The sequence below is a fragment of the Dermacentor andersoni genome, chromosome 1, assembly GCF_023375885.2.
Source record: "Dermacentor andersoni chromosome 1, qqDerAnde1_hic_scaffold, whole genome shotgun sequence".
Taxonomy (NCBI): Eukaryota; Metazoa; Arthropoda; class Arachnida; order Ixodida; family Ixodidae; genus Dermacentor; species Dermacentor andersoni.
Genome location: NC_092814.1, coordinates 140,694,661 through 140,713,376, shown reverse-complemented (window position 1 = coordinate 140,713,376; position 18,716 = coordinate 140,694,661). Strand labels below are relative to the sequence as shown.

Sequence of the window (18,716 nt, the reverse complement as noted above, 5' to 3'; positions counted from 1 at the left end):
TTATGTAAATGTTCTCATGTTTCAACGTATTTCGTTTTGCAAGCCACTTTTCGCTTGTTTCTCTCTTGGTGAAACGGACTAGTATGGGAGCCTCAGCATCGGCTTTGCCTTTAATCCTGAGCACTGCTTCGACTTCCCCATTGCTAGGAATGGAGAGTTTGAGTCTCCCTGCAATTCAATTTATAACTGCTCTCAAGTCTTCGCTCTCATGGCACTTGACCCCATGTATCTCCAAATTATTACGTCTTGAATAGGATTCCATCCTATTCACCTCCATTTCCAGTTGAGAAAGTCTAGTGTGCTTTGCTAGCAACTGAGTTTCCATATCCGTAGTTTTATTCTTTAGCTCTTACTTCTTGATTCTGAGTCTCAAGAGTTTCAAGCACATCATCATATTTAAAAGAAAACAAATCGAATGATTCTTCTATGCTCTGTATTGTTAATGCTTGCTCCTCAAGTTTTCCTTTGGTGGTATCATGTTTAGCCAGCTGCTCCTTCTGTTTTCTTTCGAGCTCATCCAAACGGCGTAGCATAGTGTCTAGCTTCGACATGACGTCTGCCAAAGAAGGTTGCTCACTGTCTGCCATTAAGTTCATACGCTGAGAGCCACCCCCGTCTCCAGCGTTCGTCAATCGTGTTTTGTGATTTGCACACGTGGGACGTAACCAAATACGGATCGTTTCTACTGACATGCTTTTAGGTTAGTCTTTGTGACACCAGAACATTTGCCGGCATGATAACGGTTATCACAATCGCTGCAACGAAGGCACTGGCTGTCAGGTGCAATAGCTTTCAGGTACGCGAGGCAATCATTGTTAGACATTGTGAACACAACTTTGTACACTCCAACTTTGTGCAGTCCGGCCTTATGCACTTATGTACTTATTAATTGAATTAAAGAAATGATAAATTAGTAGAAATGAAAGTGGATGAAAAAACAACTTGCCGCAGGTGGGACACGAACCCATCTCTTCGCATTACGCGTGGGATACTCTTGCCAATTGAGCTACCACAGCGCCGTTCTCCCATCCACTTTCTGGGGTATTTATGTTTATCTACTACAACGAAACCTGCGAATGTTAGCCAGCGCCACACCTCACGGCCTTGACGGGGGATGTGGGGCATCCTTTTTTTTGGGGGGGGAGGGGGGGTAAGGCGTCACGTGTTTGTAATTTTTTTGCGCGAAGGCAACTGGTTTATAAACCCACACATAGTACCTGAAGGCATCAATGCTGTTGGATTTGAGGCCTCCTGTAATGAATGATGCTGTCCTTGACGCCTTTGTTTGTGCTCTTTTTATGATATGAAAATTAAAGTGTTCTTTTGTGTATTTCAATGTAATGTTGATTTATCTTAACACCAGAATAACAGGTGTGTCTTCGTACTAAGGACACATGCATGTGGTACTTAGTTCGCCATCTGAATGAAACCTTTGCTCTGCATTCATACAAAACTCTCAAGCCTCACCGGTGTACTACTTGTTATAGAATTAGGGCTATAAATGCAGATGGGTGCATTCGTATTTCATTGTGACGCGATGTTCTGCTGAATGTACTCACTTACGCTTCATTTGTACGGTTGTGTGCTCTGTGTATCCCATGTGATGTGCGCTGGCGTAATAGACGTTTTGGCGGAACAAGTCTCGGCAATCGTAAATTTTTTTTTCCATCGAGAAGTCCGCAACGCGAAATGTGGATGGCACTGCCGTGTCCCAACAGCCGCCATTGTAGGACGTGTGGGCTTCAATGGGAGCGTCGCTACCATGGGTACATATACCTTGACAGGCTACATACGCACTTCACAACCCGCCGCGGTGGCTATGCGGCTATGGTGTTGCGCTGCTAAGCACGAGGTCGAGGGATCCAATCGCGGCAGCGGCGGCCGCATGCATTTCGATGGGGTCGAAACGCAAAAACGACCGTGTCCCGTCAATTGGGGCACGTTAAGGATCCCCTAGTGGTCGAAATTGATCCGGAGAGAGAGAGAAAGCAAGAACAGGAAAGGCAGGGAGGTCAACCAGAAAAGCACCAATTCCTCACTATGGTGTGGCTCATATTCAAATCGTGGTTTTGGAAAGTAAACCCCAAGAATTCAATGCACGCATCATACATGACGCGTTTCCTTGGTGGTATACTATGTGTCGCTACATTGTATCAATGCTGATCGCATTAACGTGGACAACTATCCAGAGATGGGTCCTGCTGGAACTTTTTTGTTCGTGCTGGTGATACATGGGCCGACACCGCTCTGGCTATTGACGAAGCGTGATACACTCGTTCACTCATCCTGTCCCAAGGGTCCTCTTAAATCCAAAGATCTCGCTGGACGCGCAGGTCAGTGATTGGGACAGCGGTGCGTTTGTGGTCCGTCGCGTCACATGGTACTGGGAATACCAGCATCTCTCTGTACGTGTAGATGACGAGATGACTTTAATGGGTGACTACGCAGAGGTCAGTGTGGCATGTGTAAACAAAACTCACCTTGTTTTCACTGTCACGTCACGATAGCCGACTCATAGAAATTCAGCTAGTCTGGGCGAAGAGAGCAGCAAGGTGCCATCATGTTCGGGGGTCCGTTTCGATCCTGGCAGGACTCTGCATAAATTGAGATATATCACAAGTATTATTGCGTTACACTGTGCTGCTGTAGTTTACAGCATAATAAGCACCTTCGAAATAAGCGCTTCGGAACGAATTCCTAACCAGGTTACGAATTAGCTTTGCGTCGGAAGTGACGCGGAGAATTCTGCGTTTAGGCATTTTATTTGTTTGTTTATTTGTTTGTTTGTTTATTTGTTTGACAAAACAACGCTCAAGAGCGGTTTGTCTTGGTGCCAAGGAAAAAGGCGGCATTAAAAGCCACCTGACTAGGCCTTTGACACCAGACAGCACGCGCAGCACACAACATGAGCGCAACATGCTTCAAAACACACTGCATAATATCAAACACATACAAATAAAAATGCATGTACAGAGTATCAAACACGATAAAGCAAGATAAGGAAGAATGACAGAATTAGTCGTCAACATATTCATCATCAACAAGACACAGAACTATTAAGGCCAATGGACTACAATTGGATTTGAAGAGAACAAAACAAATGTACAACAAAATTACAACTGTTGGAGGAAATACATTTTGGTTAGTTTTCTGAAAGCAAGCAAGGAGGGAGCACTCTCCATTGTATCTAAAAACGATGGATAACAATTCAGTAGGTTCGAAATTTGCCATTTTAATAATTGCACACCGTATCTAGTTCTCGTTTTAATCTTTACAAAGTTCTTATTTCTGAAATAATATGGTGTCTCCGTATTTGTATATGTATGAAAAAACGGCTCACGATTTGCTTTTAATTCGAGAAATATCAATTCCAACAAACGCTGTTTATATAACATTTCTATGTGAAGTATCCGATTCTCGGCAAAGTATGGGGATGTATGATCACGACTGGACAGGTTTTGAATGAATCGTATACTTTTCTTCTGCATTATGTATAGTCGTTCCAAATTATACTTTGATGTAACCCCCCAAACTAGTAGACAATATTGTATACGGGAATCTACAGTACTAAAATAAAGTTGCCGTTTTAATCTTATTGGCAACAACGTTCGAAATCTATTTAGCATTCCAATTGATTTAGCAATGATACCCTTTATAAAATTCACGTGACTTGTCCATCGAAGATTTTCATGAAATATTACCCCTAAAAACTTGTATTCTGAGGCTTGCTCTAATGGACATGATCTAAACGTTATAGAACTATCAAGGTGAACTGGTTTATTAATGGATGAGAAGACAATGTATTTGGTTTTCCTAACATTCAATAAGAGTTTATTTGCATCTAACCAGCAGGACAAATTTTGAAGCCATAAGTTAACAGTACGAGTGAGAGACGAAAGGTTATTAGATGTAAAAAAAAAAACATTTGTATCGTCTGCGTAAAGGACAATGTCTGTGGTCAGGGGGATGTTGACAATATCGTTTATATACAGCAAGAATATTGTTGGTCCTAATATAGATTCTTGCGGAACTCCATAACTTATGAATTCCGTATCCGACTGTACATTCTGAATTACAACAAACTGAGTACGGTTAGTCAGGTAACTACGCAGTAACTGAAGTGGAAGTCCTCTTATTCCATAATAAGGCAACTTTGCAAACAGTATGGGATGTTTAATAGAATCGAAGGCTTTGTTAAAATCTAGGAAAATGCCTATTGTATACAGTTGATTTTCTATATTAGTAACAATTTTTTCTCTAATGTTTAATAATGCTGACTCAGTGGATTTACCTTGTTGAAATCCGTACTGATATTCAGATATTAGGTTGTGCTTACATAAATGCTGAGAAATTCTAGAATTTATAACTTTCTCTGCTATTTTAGAAAATAGCGGAAGTACTGATATTGGTCTGTAGTTAGAAATACAGTCAAGAGGACCACCTTTATGCAGAACTGAAACCCTAGCAACTTTCATTTTATCCGGAAATATTCCTGTCAACAAAATAGTATTCATTAAGTGGCAAACTACGTCGGATAGCAAATCCGAGACCGCTTTAATTGGGGCTGCTTTAATGCCATCAAAACCACACGAAACATTACTTTTAAGACTGTTAATTATACCAGCGATTTCAACTTCGGTAACCGGGTAAAGAAATAAAGTTTGTGGCAAATTGTGTTCCATATATGTTTCAAAATCCTCACAGGTGGTCCCTTCCGACGCTCCAAAAGCCAAAAAGTGGTGGTTAAACTCATTAGCGAGAGCCTTACCAGTTAATCTCTGTCCATCTATTTTCATGTCTTGGGGGACGTCAGTTCGCGTTTTCCGTAGTAAGTCTTCGATAGTGCGCCAGGTTTTCTGAGGGTCATAATATATTTCGGCAAATTTACTAGCATAATAAGAAATTCGGGACTTCTTAATATCTGAGCTCAGCTTACTTATGATCTTTTTAAATTCTACAAGCATTGCCAAGTCTCTGTGTTTTATAAATTTATGGAAGAGTTTATTTTTTTCTTTTATTCGACGCAATAGCTCTCGGGTTATCCAAGGTTTTCTTGCTTTCTTACATTTCTTAATTATCTTGATCGGAAACGCACGGTCATATGCTCCAATAATTTTATCAAGAAATCCATCATAGTGGTCAGTAGGATTAGTCTCTTGCATTAATGTACCCCAATCTATCAACGATACAAGTTGTCGAAAATTATCAATACAACTCGACGTTATAGGCCTAACAGTAATGCTTGTAGCTATGGGTGTCACCCTATGCACCGAGCGTTTTGGAGCAAAACAATAAAGGGACATATGGTCACTGATAGCAGTAGTAAGTACACCAGCATTAATATCGCTTTTATCGAGATTTGTGAGGCATAAGTCAATCAGAGTCTCAGAAGTGGCCGTTATGCGTGTGGGAACATCAATAACATTCGAAAAACCATTTAACGTTATAATATCGACAAATTCTGTAACTAAATCCGTTTGGTTCAAAATGTTTATATTGAAATCCCCTAAAATAATTACTGCCGATGTGAAAGATGAAAAATACTCCAACATTGGTTCAAAAAAGCGGTAAAACCCTTCTAAGGATCCAGAGGGTGGGCGGTAGATAACTCCAAGTGTGAATACGTTAGCTGTAATGAAAAGGGACTCAAAATCTGGATTAACAACAGAGTATTCGGGTATAACATTATATGAAAATTCATTTTTGATGTAAAGGGCCACGCCACCACCCCTCCTGTTTTTTCTACATAGTGCCTCCCAATTGTAGCCATCGAGCTGTACGACATCCCAGTCACAAGTAAACCACTTTCAAGGCTAAGTCCCAAATACTAAATACGACTGCACTTGTTTATAGCACTTTGTCCAGCACTCCAATGTCGCGTGCAGTGCAGTGATATATATGTTATCCAGGAATGTTTGTCTTGCAGTGTGAAAATCACTATGTAGAAGCAGAAAGGTGCATTGGCTCTCCTTAGGGCATCGACTTGATCGTTGGAAATAAAGTCCAACATACTTTTGTTCTCTATACATCTAGGATATTTTACACCATTACATGATTTATTTTATGATCGATAATAAAGTTTTATGGTCACGGAAACTATACTCGCTTTCATGGCGGCCATATATTTGAGTGTCACAATAGAAGAAATGGCTACATTTAGACTTCATGATAAGGACATTATGAAGGCCGAATGAGGTCATTCATTGCACAATCCCACATCCTCTGCCAGTATAATGTCACATGTTAGTGTTGATCACGCGAAAACACACACACACGCACACTCACACACAACTCTTAGCGGACCGATGCCATTTAGCAGAATTGATCAAAGTCGGTCAACAGTGCCACACATTTTAAATGTTTCCTACAGGTGTTTGTCAATGTCGACCACACCCCTCCTTCCGATCCGACTTTTAGTATTGGCACGAATGTCGTTTTAATGAAACTACTGTTCCGCGCTGCGCTATAGTTAATGCGACATTTATAATTTTAACGACTTTTCAAATTATTCCAATTCATTGCAACTACGGGAAATATTTGTGGATGTTTCCATGCAATGTACCTATTACTTCATTCTTATCGAGTAACTTCAACTTCAACTTAAACCAACAAGAACAACAAAAAAACTTCATCACATTCCCCAATCACCCCGTATATTCTTCCCAAGTTCTATGTCGACTTGGCTTCTACATAAAGCTCTCTCACAGCTTTCTTTTCAAAGTAATGCGGTGACGAAAGAAAGGGAGGCGGAGGGGGGGTAATTGCTTTTTGCGCAATTGATCAGCGGAGATAGAACTACTGGTTTCGGTTTCATAACTTCACCTCCACCTATTAAAAGTGTTTGTTACTTTCATTGCACAAGACTGCTGTTTCAAAAACGACGCGCAGATCACGCACACAAACTTATTCGCTCACAACGCACTGTACAGTTTCTACGAAACAGCACCGGTGCATTCCAGCTGAACGGCTATCTTGAAGAAGTATTCTTACGCTTTGAGGCAGTGTTTGCAAATGTGTTCTTACGCTAGGATTGTTCCCATGGCGGGACGCTCGCCAGTCACCATAAAGCAGATATTATTTGCGAAGGCAGCTGGAGAATGAGCAGCAGCTTTTACGAACGGAAAGCTCTGATTTCAGCCCCTGCTTCATCTGATTGATGTCACTATCGCAGCTCTGGTTGACATGTACAGCTGTACCTTGAGGGTAAAATAAATAAATAAATAAATAAATAAATAAATAAATAAATAAATAAATTTGTGGCATTTGAAGCATTATCAAGAGAGAGAGAGAGAGAGACAGAAAGAAATAAAAGAGATGAAAGACAGAGAGGTTAACAAAACGCACATCTGGTTTGCTATTCAGCACTGGGGGAAGAGGTATAGGGATGAAGACAGAGAGAGAGAGGACATAGAGAGAGCACAATTTCGTGCACTTTTAAAGGTTCGCACCGAGTCTACAAACGGTCGTCAAGACCTGTCGACTTGAGGTAATGCAACAATACATATATGGCAAATCTCTGTAGATGGTCCTGTCTTTTTAAACTTCAACATTACGCTCCAAGAATGACGTGCCCATTTTTAAATTCAATGGTCGTCATTATGGCCTTACCGCCGCAATATCTAGTATTTCGTTTCTGTCACGAAAATCGGAACTACTCCTTCGAAGGCACGGAGCTTTTTTGCATATGCGATAGCAAGTATTAAATAGAACAAGGCGGGGGGGGGGGGGGGGGGAGAAGAGGCCTTTATTGCATTGGTATCTTAGGCTTTAAGCACAGACTATGTCAAGGGCGGCTTTCAGGCTTGGGGAGCTATAACGTAACGCTATTCCAAACTATTCTATTCCAATTCTGCAATCAGCCCTCCGCGATTGGTGAAAAACTTTTTTGGACCACCCCCACGCCGCCTGTCTTTCTCGCGACGTCCCAAAAACCGCGATTGCTCCCCATCTGATATGACGCGTACACACTGATTATGCATGATTCGACCGAACAAAAGAAAAATAATTATTTCTGATTCAACGATTTTTCGCCATTAACCCTGTGCTATTGCTCAAAAGATTTCAGGCTGCACCCACTTCACCTGTCTGTCACTCGACGTCACAAAACTACGAGAACTCATTGCGTCAAAGTGACCTGTACGCGTTAAAGATGCAATAATAAGCCGAACAAAACTGATTATTTTTTCTGAATAGCCGCAGGCTGCCCTGTTCCGATAGGAATAAAATATGGCTGCCGCCGATCGCTCAGGCACTGGCTACTCGCAGCTGCCGGAGAGCATGGATTTATTTGCGTACAATAAAACTTTTTGCGTGGCCATATAACGTTTTCGAGCACTTTCGGCACGTTTACGACCTTGCTCTGCCAACTCTTCTTTGCTGAGGATGCGTTTCAGCGGCATTCTTAGCCTTCTATTGCCGCTGCGATTTTCGACCAGCCACCACGAGCCATGTAAGGGAATGCGAACCAATCGCAGTCGCCGACACCACCCTCTTCATCTGGTTACCGATTTTCAGTGCACTGACTCGGCCCCATCGAATCCCTCTCCACTAGAGCGTGCCCCTCGCCTCTGGTCAGTCAATTAGACAAGACAAGCCGCTCAGTGCAGGGAATGTTATTTGTTTTTAAAGCAAACAAAAGTGACCTCCTATAAATGAGGAGAACGTTTGATTGGTCTCTTCAGGTAACCCTGCAGGTCACCGCCTGATGCTTGCGTCGGCGTTTACGCACATTTGATGTCAGGAGATTAGAATAAAGGCATATTGGAATAGTTTTAAGTTATAGGGCCCCTGGATACAGAAGTCATCATGGGCGTTGCTTCTGTATTAAGAGGCACGTGCTAATACCGCGTAATGCGCACTATAATTCAAATCGTTACGGCAAATATTGCTTTAATGTAGTGGCTGAAAATGCGCTTGCTAGCCCGAGCTACTGAAAGAGAAATGTAAGCCTCTGGTGCCATATACGCTTAGCGGTGATTATCATTGCACTGAGACACTCGGAAAGATAAAGAATCACCGAGGAAAACATATAGCCGGATATGACTGAAAGAACGCGTGCAAAAAAAAGGAAGAAAGAAAGGAAGGAAGAAGGAAAGAAAGAAAGAAGGAAAGAAAGAAGGAAAGAAGGAAAGAAAGAAAGAAAGAAAGAAAGAAAGGAAGAAAGCAAGAAAAGTACATGTAAACGAGCGCGAAAACCAGCCTTATGGCCTTGTTGCAAGCAGTGCATTTTCCTTTGTGAAGGTTGAGGAGTTGTTCACATGCTTTGAATGTTATTATGCAGAATGCGTGAAAATGACCATCGTTTCCAAGCGCTGATATTTCCGAGCAGCATAACAAACTAGGCGGGAAAGACTTCAGCCTCGCTAGGGAGGCCGACCTTCACAACAAGTACTATGGCTGTGCTCACTTTTCAAGCTTGCTCATGCAGGGTGACACGTAATTATGGTGCAAACTTTTCATCCCGAAGCGTCGGCTTGCAGCTATATGGATGCAACCTCCATGGATGCCAGTCACGTTCTGGACCCGCGCGTGGGCGGCCCCTAATTCGTCATTTAGAGCTCCACATTTAAAGGATCCCTTGGGTGAGCAGCCGCGTCCTCGTAGTGGTGTCGGCAAAAAAAATTATATCAGAAAAAAGGAACTTGGCCTTGAATCGTCGACAGAACACAGCCAGCGACCATCGCCTTTTTTTTTTTGAGCTTAAGGTCAGAAAAGCGACCAATTGCACTTGTTATATTGCAGACTCCGAGCAACCATTCGACTACACGTTGCTTCTCTATGCTTTACTCACTGCTGCGATGAATTTATGACAAAAGAGCGGTGAAACAGGCACCAAGCTGTGAACAAATGCTTTTCAGCTATTTGTATATGCAGGGTGTCCCGGCTAACTTTAGCCAGAGTTTAAAAATATGCAGATGCACTCTGAGACGACCAAATGCATGTTGGTGACTATTGTATGAAGTAACTCACGCTATTTTTGTATTCTGCTTAAATGCATAGTTAGGCAAGATTAATTAACCAACTTCTGAAGCAACGAAGTTAGGCAATATATTCCAATTTAAAGTTGAAGAGCATTTTTTTCCTCTTACTGAGGATGTCCGCGAAATACTAAAAACAAAAACCACTACGTGACATGTCCGCTTGCGCGCCGTGATTGCAGTGCTCACAAACGTTCACCATACAAACGAACATAGCATTCAGCAGGGAGTGCTGCGGTTCAAAAGGCGACAGGGCAACCGTTATAGCAACGCAAGTGATAGCGGTTGGTGGCATAAATCGCACATCCAACGCCTGCGTCTCTGCCAGGTCGCCTTTTAAGCGACAGCATCCCCTGCTGAACGATATGTTCGTTTGCGCGCGGAACGTTTGGGAGCACTGCAATCACGGCGCTGGCGGGCATGCCACGGGGTACTTTTTTGTATTTCGCGCGCATCTGCAGTAAGCGGAAAAGAACTGATACTTAATAATGAGAAAGCTATAAAACTATTTATTCGGTCGTTCTGCAAATCCCTCTACAACATTTTAATTGGAATTTTCGCTTAACTTCGTTGTTTCAGAAGTTGGTTGATTAATCGTGGCTAATTATGCGATTAAGCAGAATACAAGAACAGTGCAACTTACTCCATACAATAGTGAATAACATGCGCTTGGTGATGTCTTCGCGTGCGTCGTCATATTTTTAACTCTGGCTAATGTTAGCTGAGAAGCTAACATTAGCCACACACACACACAAGAAAAATGCAGCCATAATTTCTTTTGAATTCGCTGTCTTACTCTCTTGTGAGAAGGTGCTTCAAGAAAGCACTAAATTCTACCAATTCTAATCAAGGACTGCAACAGCCCCAGTCCACGTTTCGTATTATATGTATATTCACAGTTATTGTTTTTGGCTAAGTGATGCGTACACAGTGATCGAAAACCGCACTCGGCACCCTTAATTATAACCAACCGCAAGGTGGCTCTGGCGTTCTACAGCCGAGCATTATACCACAGGCTCTATTCTTGGTCGTTGCGGCCGTATCCCTATATGAGCAGAAGACAAAAATTCCATGAACTAAAAGTTCAAGTAAATGCTCTCGTGCTTAGACTTAGGTACCAAGTTTATCCTTAGCCCTCTTTGGGTCCGTGGCGCCTTGTTTGTTATATTCTTTCCACCCGTATATCTCCCCTCACCTCTACCCCGGTGTAGCCTAGTCTAGCGAAGAAAACAAGAAGCCTCTGACGTAGTTAATATCCCTGCTTACCCCACCTCCTTTCAGTCTTTATCTTTTAAAACAGGTGTGTCAATAAACTTGCTGGGACATTATTTTTTTTTTCATGGGTGCAGTATGCTCTTAACTTAGAGTATCATATTCCCAGTAAACTGTGGTTGGTGCTAGTGACGGCTCATGCAGTTGTTTTTTCAGCCGAGATTTCTTAACCACGGAGCAGCCTTTCAAGCCATCGAGCGTTTAGTTGGCTTGATGTTTTGTACGATCGCCACTACGGAAATGTAATGCCTAATTTTTATGTGTCCAATCATCATGATGTCATGCGAAATGCAGAATGTGTATGGTGGTTTACAAACAACAAGATGTCTAAAAGATAAGGACGATGCAGTTGTTAAACATACAGTGAAAATAACAAGAGCATGTTAGATTGCTTGGATATGGCGCACGCGAAAGGGTTGCGTGTTCTCTTCTAAGGGGACTACTTAATCTTAAGGAAACGCCATGACAACATAAAATGAACTGCTTGCTGGTGAAGCTCTCATGAAAAAACTATTTCAAATTGCATAAGGTTGAAATGGTGAAGGGGCACCCACTTATAGAGCGATCTCATCGTACCACTGGATGGCATGGAGATAACGAAGCACGTGAAGTGTACTGCTAAGATAAAGAGTGATAAGCCGAAAACACGGAGAAGCTTTGTCGTACAACTGTCTGCAGAGGCAATGTTCAGGTTTATCGTAGGCAAAAGGCACCGTGATCTCATAGGCAGAGAATGTGGAGAGAACTTTGAAAGTGTAATGAAGTTCAAGGTGCGATTCTGCCGTATGCGCTCACAGCCCGCCCCCACGCTCTCCGCGCGAACGTCTCCTGCCTACGCTTCTCTCGTTCACTTCTTGTAAATAAAAGCTCCACTGGAACTAGCGGAGGTGCTGGGTAGCCTATCAATCTGGAACTGCGAAGCTGCAGCTGCCAGCATGCCCGGCCTAGACACCACGCAGGACTTACCCCGAACACCATCTGTCATCGTTTCCCCAGCGCCCCCGCCAGCGTGACCCCGGCACCTTTCGCGGCTCTGAGGAAGATGGCGTCGGAGACCACTTTAATTTATACGCAAGAGCAGCGCGTAGGAAAGTGGGATGGCACAACGAAATGGCAAAAAGTATTTTTATATAACAGACGGTGCGGACATATAGTCCCGCTATTATGAAGCCGATGGTGCCACTTGGTCCCCATTCAAGAAAATATTTGAAGAGATTTTCGGCCACTAGGCTGTGCGTTAACCATCGCACTGATAGCGCTTACGCGAATAGGCAGGAAAGCGGTGCTTCTATTTTTCCACTTATATATAAAATGATATGGAGTCGTGGAAGCGTGTCAATCCATTCATGACCAAATCGGAGGTACTATTATTATATTCTCAAAAGTATCGATGAAGAAGTTTTCCAGATGTTCCTGGTAAAAAAATTTACGAACCACTACTGATGTCGTTAACCTGCGTAAGAGCTTTCTTGAGCAGCTTGCGAAAGATTAAAGCTGGTAAAGTTTTACATTGCAATGAACAGTATAGTAACCAGCTCACTTAATCGAGAAGTTGCAGAGCTGTGCCGGCTCTAAGTTATCAAAAGTCACCTACTGGAATCATAAGATGAAATGTCCTCCCACCAGCCGCGACCACCGTGTTGGTATGCATGCAGCGTGTGACGTCAAGAACTGAGGAGCATTGGCGTGTCGTCTGCAATACATAGAGAGCATATGACTAGCTTCTGAAAAAGCACCTCACTAGTCAGAACAACTCAGTACTGTAGCCAAGTATTCCCAGTAGCTGGCAAGTGCGACGGTGCTCCTCTTGTGGTACCTCATCGGCCCTATGCAAGTGCAAGAGTGATGCCGACACGACCCGACAACCGGCCGGCTTGTCGATAGACAGTCTCTGTCATATATAGGGCATCCCAACTGTCATGCACCAAGATTTAAAAATAGGCAAATGCCACGTAACTAGACCAAACCAAGGTAATTTTGTTTGCCGCCGCTTGGAGATGCCCAGATGATTTTTTGCATTTCTCCATCTTCTCATTGGCACTTTTCATTTAATTAGGATATTTAAAGGTTGATGAATTTATTGAGACTAATTATGTAATTAGGCGGAATGCAAGAAATAATCTGGGTATCTCCAAGCGACGGCAAAATAATCGCAAAAATTACAAGAGTTGCCACTCTACAAAGGCGTTTACAAGAATACAAAAAAGAAAAAAAAAGCTTAGTTAAAATAATATCTGGACCATGAAGCTTGCTCATATTTCACGAAATGGCCACTCGATCTATGGAGAAGAACAGCGGCAAGGTTAAGGATTGGAAGCATGAAAATATAGCATCATGACCACTTTAAGCACTAACTTAATTAAATTGTGGGGTTGACGTACCTAAACTTGACACTGGCTTATTATGGAAGCTGTAATTGAAGAACCTGAATTACCTTGGACCACCTTTGCTTTTTTAATTTGAACCCAAAGCTCGTTGCTTCAGCGTTTATGCCGTTTGCCCCCGTCGGAAAGCCCTCATTGGAAAGAACGACTTTGTTTGTTCATGTTGACAATCGAAAAGTAGTCCGTTTACTGAAACTCCCACGGTTGTACTGGAACTGTTGCAAGAATGCGAGACCATACTACAAGATTTGTTATTTACAATGTCGCTTATCACATGTTACGACAAATTGGTGCCTACAGGAAAATTATCGACGATCTCTCGGGATCTGTTATCAGTTGCCAACACATTGTGCGAATGGCAGCAGCACCGTCTTTCTGTAAAACGTTGAAGTTTCACAGCCTCACTTCCGCCTAAAAAAAGCAAATGACATATTGTAATATGGTAATCAGTGCGACTGTCATATCTCTGATGTGCCCGGTTTCTTGCTGCAGAAAATTGAATAGAATGCAGCGCACTACATCTCTCGGCCAAGACGAAATTGCACGAAAAAAAAAATGGGCTAACGAAAAGCGGGTATCGGAAGTAATTTAGACCGAATATGTTTTGAATAGGCACATCATTCGCAAAAGGACATGCGTAATGCGAAGTTGGTAAAATATTTCATTCCGGTTCTTTATATGAAAGGACAAACCCTTATTTAACGCAGAACTTTTGAAGCAGGGATGGATTTTCGAGGAAGATTTGTACTATCCCTCGCGTCGGACCATGAACACTGCTGCCTAAATGATGGCAGCCCCACTTTTCAGCGCGGATTGACATACAGCAGCTACCTGGACTTAACTTTTGTTTCAAGATGCCTCAGTGCCAGTCTGAAATGGCTGGTACAAAACGCATGGTACTGACCACGGTCCAATCTATGTTAAAATCGACGGCATACGGAAGTCACACTCTACCACAGTCCTTCAACGCATCGACTGGCCTAAATACACGTTGCTCACGGAGAAGAATTGCCAAAAGATCCAGCACTGTCTACCTGGCAACATCGAGGAGCTAATTAACGACGCAATTCAAGAAGCCGCAAGAGTATTTAGGCCTATTCCTAAATTTTCTGAATTCAAAGCAGAATTGGAGCGGCTTCGAGCAATTCGCCGTCGCGCGCAACGAATGTACAGGCGCACCAAGTCCATCTACTACCTAAGGGAGGCGAGACGCATACAGAAGAAGATCCAGCGTCGCATCAAGTCCCTGCAGTCTCCAAGATGGAAGACTTACTGTGAGTTTCTTGAGCCACATAAACTCCTGTCACATATATCGAGAATGGTGCGCGGTCTTTGAACATTACCGCCACAACGCCATCCCTTCAAATTAGATCGACGCAGAGAAGGACTTCTGTCTGAAGGTTGCTGGTCAAGCGTCCTCGTTCCCCGAACATGATCCCCATGACTTTCCAATCTCGCCGGGATTCTCCTATGGGCAATCTATCTTCCATCACGGAGTTGCGAGTGGCGTTGGGAGCGTGCAGACGTTCCTCATCGCCTGGGCCTGACGGGATGACATACGCAGCTCTCCGCAACTTCGGTCCAACAGCCCGGCATGCTCTTCTAGACGTGTACAACAATTCCTGGCGTGAAGGAGTGGTTCCTGCTGCATGGAAGTCCAGCCGAATTGTGCCTGTGCTCAAACCAGGCAAATCACCCCTCGACGTGGCATCTTATCATCCCATTGCTCTGGCCAGTTCTCTAGGAAAGGTGATGGAGAGGGTGGTGCTGACACGTCTAGAGTGGTATCTAGAACACTACAAGATATACCCTGAAGCTATGGCAGGCTTCCGACGTGGACACTCTTCTGTAGACAACTTGATAGATCTTGTCTCATCTGTTCAGCACGAAAAAAGCATAAGGAGACTGTCAGCGGTAATGTTCCTGGACGTTAAGGCGCTTATAACAACGTAACCCATCGAGCCATCCTGGACGCCTTGGGCGATGTCGGCCTATGTGGCCTTGTTTTTCGATGGATATTCAGCTACTTGAAGGGCAGGTCATTCTTTGTGCAAACATAGGATGGCGCGTCATCACAAAAGAATTAACACCTACCGTGGCGTACCACAAGGCGGAGTCTTGAGCCCCCCTCTATTTAACCTCATGCTCATCGACCTGGTTCACTCTTCCGCAATCCGTCCATGTGTCGATCTATGCAGACGATATATGCATTTGGTCATCAAGAATGACGCATCCCCAGGTGCACGGCAGACTCTAAAAAGCGTCCAGACTAACATTAGGTTACCTTCGAGCGCGAGGTCTGGACGTGTCCTCCACGAAGTGCTCTATGGTCGTTTTCACGCGCAAAGCAATGAGACCGTACGTTGTCAAAATTAATGGACAGCCGATTGCCTACGAGAAGACGCACCACTTTCTAGAGGTGATAATAGATCGAGACCTCTCCTCGAGTCCTCACGTCTCCTACCTAAAAAGGAAACTAGTCATGATAACCCATGTACTCAGATTTCTTGCCGGAAAGTCATGGTGTGCGTCGGTGAGTGCGATGCTCCAGCTCTATAACGCGCTGTTCCTGGGTCTCCTACTCTATCGCTTACCTGCACTGGGTGGTACCGGTAAAACCCACCTCCGTGCGCTCCAGTCTGTGCAAGCTCAAGTTCTGTGACTATGTCTTGGCCTTCCCAGGTGTGCATCAACGGCAGCAACAATAGCCATCGCGCAGGCCCACCTCATCAATACGTAGATTCAAGTCGACGCTTTAAGGATGCCCATAAGGAACTTCGCTCGACTTCCATCGCATCCTCTCGCCTCCCTTCCTGTCCCTCGACCTTGTTCAGCGTTTAGCAGGATTATTGCCGCCAACCGTGTAACTTTACCGTAAAACTTCACGCCTGCAGCACGAGCATCTCTACCGCTGTGGTGCCTGCATCCACTCCAGGCCCTTCTGATCATTCCCGGAATCAAAAAGAAAACGAAGTCATCTCTCGCCCTCAAACAAGCCGTTCTTTCATTCCTACATGAGAAGCACAGAGAACGCCTCCACGTTTACAAGGACGGTTCTGTCTCCTCCAAATGTTCAGCTATTGCAGTGGTAACTCCCGCAAAATCTGTGACCAACAAATTCAAGACGTCTCAAATTACACGATCGACAGCTGCAGAACTAGCAGCTATCCGTGCTGCTCTGGAGCTTATTGGCCACAAATCACCACAGTCATGGTCCACCTTTTGTGATCTAAGGTGCAATTAGTCACAGACATCTGACTAGACCACTATACCGCAGTCGAGAAGGGGCGCATAATCGACCAGTGGACACCGGGTCACTGCGGAATTTCGGGAAATCACAGTGCGGTTGACGCTTCCCGATCGGCCCACGATGGTGCCCATGTTATACCAATGCCACTGTCAAGAACAGATGCCGCCACATGCCTTCGCTCTCTTGCACGCCAGTTTACGCAAACTATGTGGAACACGTAAATGCACGAAGGCACGTCTCCACAGATTGGATCCCGCCTGTAACTCCGTCTGTCGCCCCTGTAAACTCGCTACCGAAGTTTCTCTTGCGTAGTGCTTTGTTACGAAGTCTGAAGAATGCTAGATGTTAGGAAGGGGATTCGTGAAACAGTATAAAACCAAATGCTCCGTTTTTCTCATGAGCTTCCACAGGAGCCGTTCTAAGCTATTTTGCACAGGCACTGAATTTTTCCTTGTCTGACCTTAACAGGTAAGTTGACAATACTTCATGCTTAAATGTCATAGCTATTAGTAGTGCCGCCGGTATCGTGTTTCTACGTATTCAATGTGATTGTGTGATATAGAACCGGCTTTCTGATTTACACAGATACATTTTCTGTGTTTAGCTGACTCTTCAATTTCTTACTGTTACAAATCATCAGGTAATCGAAGCTAAGCAGTAGTGTGAACAGCTGCGCTATCCTGTGGCGCTTTGCACCACTACAATACGTATGAAACGTTCTTTGGCTGCCCAAGTGTTCTCGTGGAAGAAAAATCGTAAAATGGCTCCACGTTAATGATGATGTCGCTAACGAACACTTTACGTGAGCAGATAACTAGAGTATGAAAGGTCGTTGTAGCATTATGTGCTCTCTATACACGATGCATGACAAAAAGATGTAGCATATACCACAGGTTTAGACAATGGTACGGATATGTACTTTCATCGTATGGTAATGGTAGTGACGCTAGCGTTGTGATTACTGCAATATACACAGATTGGTTCAGGTGCACTCCTAGACAGAATGTTGGCCGAAGTTAAATATATACACGACCGTTGTTGAGTATTTGACTGACTTGGATTGGTGCGGCACTACAAACCTGACTCTTCCAGCACAAACTGAGAGAACCACTTCTTTTGTGGTTTTGAAATGTCCACATTGAAGTCTCCAACGATGATCACAGGGGTAGTGTCAACACGGCTAACCCATGCAAATTGCATGGTCATGAACTTCTCGTTATCACACTGAGGTATGCCTGAAGATATATGCAGGTTGTCCCACATAACTTGGGCCAAAGTTTTAAAAATTAAAGGCACTCCAGACGCGAGTTGGATCGGATGCATAATGCTGGCACTAGTGTAGAAATACTCAAGCTATTTTTTTTTATTTTCCCCTCAAGTAACGGATTTGTTACGTTTCATTATTCAACTTTTTGAGTATTGGCTGCAGAACCCAAATTTGACACGCAAAGTTGTAGAGCACCTTGAGAAACCTCTCAATAAATTGTTTCCAAGACAATATATCTCGCGTGGTCCTTTTTTCGTGTTCCAAAGAAAGCCCGCGACATATGAAAAAAATATCACGTGATGGGGCGCTTGCGCACTGTTATTGTGCTGCTCTCAAGCGTGCGATGGATGAACAAGGTCGACTTCAGCGAGACTGGCCCGCGACAGGGCGTTATGCCTGGTGCAGATATCTGGGCATGCGGCTTTTATCGCATGACGGCGCAAATGCGCACTGCTGGCCGAGCGGTGCGGAAGCGATAAAGCGTCTAAGGACACGAAAAAGAAAAGACGAAAACCGCATTTTGATTCTGCTTGAAAGAAGGAAAGGGCGAAGCGCGTGGGAACGAT

General features: G+C 43.8%; 1 protein-coding gene across 3 annotated transcripts in view; it reads right to left on the bottom strand.

Annotated features, from left to right (window-relative positions):
* LOC126546058 (G-protein coupled receptor dmsr-1-like) overlaps nucleotides 1-18,716 on the bottom strand; it is a 1,011,142-nt gene that overhangs the window by 679,621 nt on the left and 312,805 nt on the right. For all 3 annotated transcript variants that reach the window (XR_011893509.1, XM_055062099.2, XM_055062100.2), the window contains exon 2: nucleotides 2,481-2,594. The gene's annotated coding sequence lies outside the window, so the exon portion shown is untranslated. The remainder of the gene's footprint in view (nucleotides 1-2,480; nucleotides 2,595-18,716) is intronic.